Source organism: Dreissena polymorpha, chromosome 8 (assembly GCF_020536995.1).
Source record: "Dreissena polymorpha isolate Duluth1 chromosome 8, UMN_Dpol_1.0, whole genome shotgun sequence".
Taxonomy (NCBI): domain Eukaryota; kingdom Metazoa; phylum Mollusca; class Bivalvia; order Myida; family Dreissenidae; genus Dreissena; species Dreissena polymorpha.
In genome coordinates, this window is record NC_068362.1 from 30,598,705 (window position 1) to 30,605,543 (window position 6,839).

A 6,839-nucleotide genomic window follows, 5' to 3' on the forward strand; every position below is an offset into this window, starting at 1 on the left:
ATGGTTGTCTTTAACTTAGACAATATCCATAGGAAAGGCTATACGTACAGAGCCGTACGGCAAACCTATTGTCTACCCGTACGGGGCCGTGCGGCTAGCCTCTTGTCTAGCCGTACGACTAGCCACTGAAAAATGTATAGTTATTTCATTTTCATTTTACAAATGTCTTTAAAAATATATTTAAATTTTCTCTATCATGGAAGTGTCATTTATTCATACAACACATGACAAATTATAACAACAATATATGTTAAAATTATCTGACCCTTGTCAGACGTTTTATTATGAAACTAATAAATGATATGCATGATTGTCAGATTGTGAAATGCTCAATTCAAGTATTATATAAGAGATAAATGGTGACGGACCCATGACAAACAAATAATTGGAGATAGTAGTAACAATCCATCATAAGTTGCAGTACGAACTAAATGATTATCATGAAAATAAAAACTGATTTAACAAGCAAATTCGTTGAATTGATATCCCCCGCCATTATACTTCTGGATACAAGTTATGGCTCTGGACACACAAAAAAAGCATTTTTTTCAAATACAAAGGGTCATAACTCCGCTATTATTCAAGGATGTACAATGCCATTTGGCGTGCATCATCCTCTTATCCATATATATATATACTCATGCCAAGTTTCAATGAAATCTGCCAAAGCACTTCCAAAATATGGTTCCGGACACAAAAGTGCCGGACGGACAGACGGAAAGACGGACAATGCCAAATTAATATCCCTCCGCTGTTGGCGGGGGATCACAAAAATTAAGCAAAATTAATTACATACACAACAAGATGCGTTTGTGAAACCCAATGTCCCCTTATATAACGTTTGACCTTGAAGGATGACCTTGACCCTTCACCACTCAAAATGTGCAGCTCCATGAGATACACATGCATGTCAAATATAAAATTGCTAGCTTCAATATTGCAGAAGTAACATAACATGAGCAATTTTGACCCATATATTTGACCTTGAAGGATGACCTTGACCTTTCACCACTCAAAATGTGCAGCTCTATGAGATACATATGCATGCCAAATATCAAGTTGCTATCTTCAATAGTGCAAACGTATTCATAAAATAAGCGATTTGGGCCACATATATTTAACCTCTGACCTTGAAGGATGACTTTGACCTTTCAACACTCAAAATTTGCAGCTCCATGAGATACACATGCATGCCAAATTTCAAGTTGCTATCTTCAATATTGCAAAAGTATTAATAAAATAAGCGATTTGGGCCACATATATTTGACCTCTGACCTTGAAGGATGACCTTGACCTTTCAACACTCAAAATGTGCAGCTCAATGAGATACACATGCTTGCAAAATATCAAGTTGCTATCTTCAATATTGCAAAAGTATTCATAAAATGAGCGATTAAGGGCACATATATTTGACCTCTGACCTTGAAGGATGACCTTGACCTTTCACCAATGATAATGTGCAGCTTCAGGAGATGCATTTGCATGCCAAATATCAAGTTGCTACTTTCAATATTGCAAGTTATTGCAAAATGTTAAAGTTGGCATAAACAGACCAACCAACCAATCAACAGACCGACAGAGCAAAAACAACATGTCCCCCACTACTATAGTGGGGGACATAAAAATAGACTGATCCTACAAGCAAACCCCATATTTACACAGAACAATGTCTGAATTGACATAAATTTGGACAAAAAACATGCATTTTCCTGGATTTGAAGCACATACCTTTTGATTGCAAACAACAGTCTTACTTACTAAGACATTTCTGAAAATTACACGTTGCCAGCAAAGTACATTTTTAAATCAGATATGCAATGTCATGTCCTTACCAAATTGTACTAGAGCGGTTTTCACTTCGAGTTTGCAAACAGCCTTAAAATATAAACTAAACACTAGAAAAGAATCTTTAACAAGGGCTGTTTGTAAAACATGCATGCCCCCCATATGGGCTGTCCGTTGTAGTGGCAGCCATTGTGTGAATACGTTTTTTGTCACTGTGACCTTGACCTTTGACCTAGTGACCTGAAAATCAATAGGGGTCATCTGTGAGTCACGATCAATGTACCTATGAAGTGTCATGATCCTAGGCAAAAGCGTTCTTGAGTTATCATCCGAAAATCATTTTACTATTTCGGGTCACCGTGACCTTGACCTTGTGACCTTAAAATCAATAAGGGTCATCTGTGAGCAATGATCAATCTACCTGTGAAGTTTCATGATCCTAGGCATATGCGTTCTTGAGTTATCATCCGAAAACCATTTTACTATTTCGGGTCACCGTGACCTTGACCTTTGACCTAGTGACCTCAAAATCAAAAGGGGTCATCTGCGAGTCATGATCAATCTAGCCATGAAGTTTCATGATCCTAGGCGTATGAATTTTTGAGTTATCATCCGGAAACCATTTTACTATTTTGGGTCACCGTGACCTTGACCTTTGACCTCAAAATCAATAGGGGTCATCTGCGAGTCATGATCAATCTACCCATGAAGTTTCATGATCCTAGGCGTATGCTTTCTTGAGTTATCATTCAAAAACCATTTTACTATTTTGGGTCACCGTGACCTTGACCTTTGACCTAGTGACCTCAAAATCAATAGGGGTCATCTGCGAGTCATGATCAATGTACCTATGAAGTTTCATGATCCTAGGCCCAAGCGTTCTTGAGTTATCGTCTGACAACCACCTGGTGGACGGACCGACAGACTGACATACCGACAGACCGACCGACATGAGCAAAGCAATATACCCCCTCTTCTTCGAAGGGGGGCATAATGAGATAAAAGTGCACTTACAAAATCAAAGTCTTTCATTTTGAAAACCAATAGACAGAATTATAACATATAAAAAGTATACAATCTTCAGTACACTGATCAACAAATTAAAACATTTTAAATCATACAATTTGCATAAAATTCAAAGCTTGATATCTCAAAAACTTATCCACAATATTGAAAGATATTAAGAATCTTACAATCTGCATCATAACTAAAGCTCAATATCTTATAAAACTGATTGACTAAACTGCAACATTTTACAAATTATTTAATCTACAAAAAATGAAAAACTTCATATTTCAAAATTCAACCGACAGCATTGACACATATTTAGAATCATACAAAGTTAAAGCTTCAAATGTCAACTTGAAATGAGTCCAAAGTACACGGACTTTAGTGAAACACTGGTAAGGGACTAAAAAGGCAGTTAACAACAAGAGCTGTGTTCATAAAACACAATCCCCCTTACTGCGCCGCTTTGAAGCCATATATTCGACCTATGACATTGAATTATGACCTTGACCTTTCACCACTCAAAATGTGCAGCTCCATGAGATACACATGCTTGCCAAATATGAAGTTGCTATCTTCAATATTGCAAAAGCATTCATAAAATGAGCGATTTTGGCCACATATATTTGACCTCTGACCTTGACCTTTCAGAAAATTAAAATGTGCAGCTCTATGAGATACATATGCATGCCAAATATCAAGTTGCTATCTTCAATATTGCAAAAGTTATTGCAAATGTTAAAGTTGGCGTAAACAGATCAACCAACCAACCAACCAACAGACAGGACAAAAACAATATGTCCCCCACTACTATAGTGAGGGACATAAAAATAGACTGAACCTTCAAGCAAACCCCAAATTTACATAGAACAATGTCTGAATCGCCATAAATTTGGACAAAAAACATGCATTACCCTGTATTTGAAGCACAGACCTTTTGATTGCAAACAACAGTCTTACTAAGACATTTCAGAAAATTACACGTTGCCAGCAAAGTACATTTTAAAATCAGATATGCAATGTCATGTCCTTACCAAATTGTAATAGAACTGTTTTCACTTCGAGTTTGCAAACAGCCTTAAAATATAAACTAAACACTAGAAAAGAATCTTTCAGGAGATAAAAGTGCACTTACAAAATCAAAGTCTTTCATTTTGAAAACCAATAGACAGTATTAAAGCATAAAAATTATGCAATCTTCATTACACTGATCAACACCATTGAAACATTTTAAAATCATACAATTTGCATAAAACTCAAAGCTTGATATCTCAAAAACTTATCCACAATATTGAAAGATATTAAGAATCTTACAATCTGCATCATAACTAAAGCTCAATATCTTATAAAACTGATTGACGAAACTGCAACATTTTACAAATTATTTAATCTACAAAAAATGTAAAACTTCATATTGCAAAATTCAACTGACAGCATTGACACATATTTAGAATCATACAAAGTTAAAGCTTCAAATGTCAACGTGAAATACACATCCAAGATATCATTTAAACTAATATACTGACAAAGTTTCAAGAAGATTCATAAGTCCATATAAGGAAAAATGCCCCGCCCACTGGTGGCCATGTTTTTCTTAGCAACTGGAACCAATTTCAAACTTGTCCAAATATCATTGGGACAAATCTTCTGACAAAGTGTCATGATGATCGTACAATAAATATGGCTTCTAGAGTTTTAACAGGGTTTTACTTTAGCCATATAAGGAAAAATGCCACGCCCCTTAGTGGCCATGTTTTTTCACCAACTAGAACCATTTTTGAACTCATCCAAGATATCATTTGGACAAATCATCTGACCAAGTTTCATAATAATCGGAAAATAAATGTGGCCTACAGAGTGTTAACAATGTTTTAGTAAAGCATGATACATAACCATATTAGGAAAAATGCCCCGCCCCCTGGTGGCCATGTTTTTTAAGCAAACAAAACTATTTTTGAACTAATCCTAGATATCATTAGGACAAATCTTCTGACCAAGTTTCATGAAGATAAGAAAATAAATGTGGCCTATAGAGTGTTAACAAAGTTTTACTATAGCCATATAAGGTAAAATGCCCCACCCCCTGGCGGACATGTTTTTCAACCAACCAGCATCATTTTTTAACTTGTCTACTATATTTTTTGGGATGAATATTCTGACCAAGTTTCATGAAGATCGGAATATAAATGTGGCCTCAAGAGTGTTAACAAGATTTTACAATAGCCATTTTTATAAGGAAAAAATGCCCCGCCCCTTGGCAGCCATGTTTTTCAAGCAAACATAACCATTTTCAAACCCATCCAAGATATTAATGAGACAAATATTCTGACCAAATTTCATGAAGATTGGACAATAAATGTGGCCTCTAGAGTGTTCACAACGTTTTACTATAGCCATATATAGCCATATAAGGAAAAATGCCCCGCCCTTTGGCAGCCATGTTTTTCAAGCAAACGTAACCATTTTCAGCTCGTCTAAGATATCATTGAGACCAAACTTCTGACCAAATTTCATGAAGAATGGACAATAAATGTGGCCTCTAGAGTGTTAGCAATGTTTAACTAAAGACATAAGGAAAACTCCCCCGCCCCTTGGCGGCCATGTTTTTTCACTGATCTGGACCATTTGAACTCGTCCAAAATATAAATAAAACCAATGTTTTGACCAAGTTTCATGATGATTAGGCAAACATTTTGACTTCTAAAGTGTTCACAAGGTTTCTCTATAGCCATATAAGGAAAACTGCCCCGCCCCTGGCGGCCATGTTTTTCAACGGACCGGAACCAATTTTTAACTCAACCAAAATATCACTTAGACAAACATTTTGACAAAGTTACATGAAGATTGGACTTCTACAGTGTTCACAAGTTTTTTGTTTTTTTTTTGACCTAGTGACCTAATTTTTGACCCAGCATGACCCAGTTTCGAACTCAGTCGAGGTATCAATGTGACAAATGTTCTGCAAAATTTCATGAAGATCAGACAATAAATGTGGCATCTAGAGTGTTCACAAGGCAAAATGTTGACGACATACAACGCACAACGGACAAAAGGCAATCACAAAAGCTCACCATGAGCATGTTGCACTCAGGTGAGCTCAAAAGTTATGGCCAATTTTAAAGTTTTCAGACGGACGGACAGAAGCAATATATTTAACATTTAACCTTGAAGGATTACCTTGACCTTCACTTTTCACCACTCAATATGTGCAGCTTCACAAGATGCACATGCATGCCAACTGGAGCTTTGTCACAGACGTGACATATACCCCCACATAACGCATTGACACAGACTATTTTGTATGCTGTCTTCACAAAACAAGATAATACAATTTATGGCGATTTTTTAAGAATCATTATGCCATTATCATTTATAGCCATTTTGACCTTTGAACTCTTGAATTGTTTCACATGACAAGCCTTCCAATGACTTTGAACAAAATTGATGTACAGAGTCATTTTAAAATCTTACAATGAATGACATATTTATGGCCCAGACAAGATAATTTATTGCCATTTTTGACCTTTGAACTAAAACTACGAACTTGAGTTTGAAGATATCGACGTAATTCTTTCGCGCGACACACTGTCAAATGATGGTGAACAAAAGAGCCAACGATTTTAAAATCGCACAATAAACAACATAGTTATTGCCCAGACAAGCTCAATTATGGCCATTTTTTACCTTTAAACTCAAATTGTGCCCTTGTTCTTGGAAATATCGACGTAATTCTTTCGCCCGACACACTGTTCAATGATGGTGAACAAATGTGCCAAATGATTTTAAAATCTCACAATAAAAAACAAAGCTATGGCCCGGCCAAGCATTTGACCCAGCGTTTTTTTTCCTTCTTTAACTAGTACCGGGGAACGGTACCTTTCCCAAAGCCTACCGGAGGCTTCCCAATTTTAGCACCGGACCTTTCCCAATCTCGATATCTACCGTTCCGAACGATTTTAGGTGCCGTTCCCAATAGCTAGTGCCTTTTATTTTCGCTGGAAATATCTTTTGATATTGTCGAGCCTTTCATTTTCGGCCATTTATTT

At 36.5% G+C, this 6,839-nt stretch overlaps 1 long non-coding RNA gene across 1 annotated transcript; it reads right to left on the reverse strand.

Annotated features, from left to right (window-relative positions):
* Positions 1-250: 250 nt before the first annotated feature.
* On the reverse strand, positions 251-6,620 carry LOC127841565 (uncharacterized). The gene is made up of 2 exons (XR_008031109.1): positions 2,570-6,620; positions 251-2,287 (listed from the first exon to the last, which is right to left on the reverse strand). It is a non-coding gene; the product is annotated as an uncharacterized LOC127841565 (long non-coding RNA).
* Between the last annotated feature and the right edge of the window lie 219 nt (positions 6,621-6,839).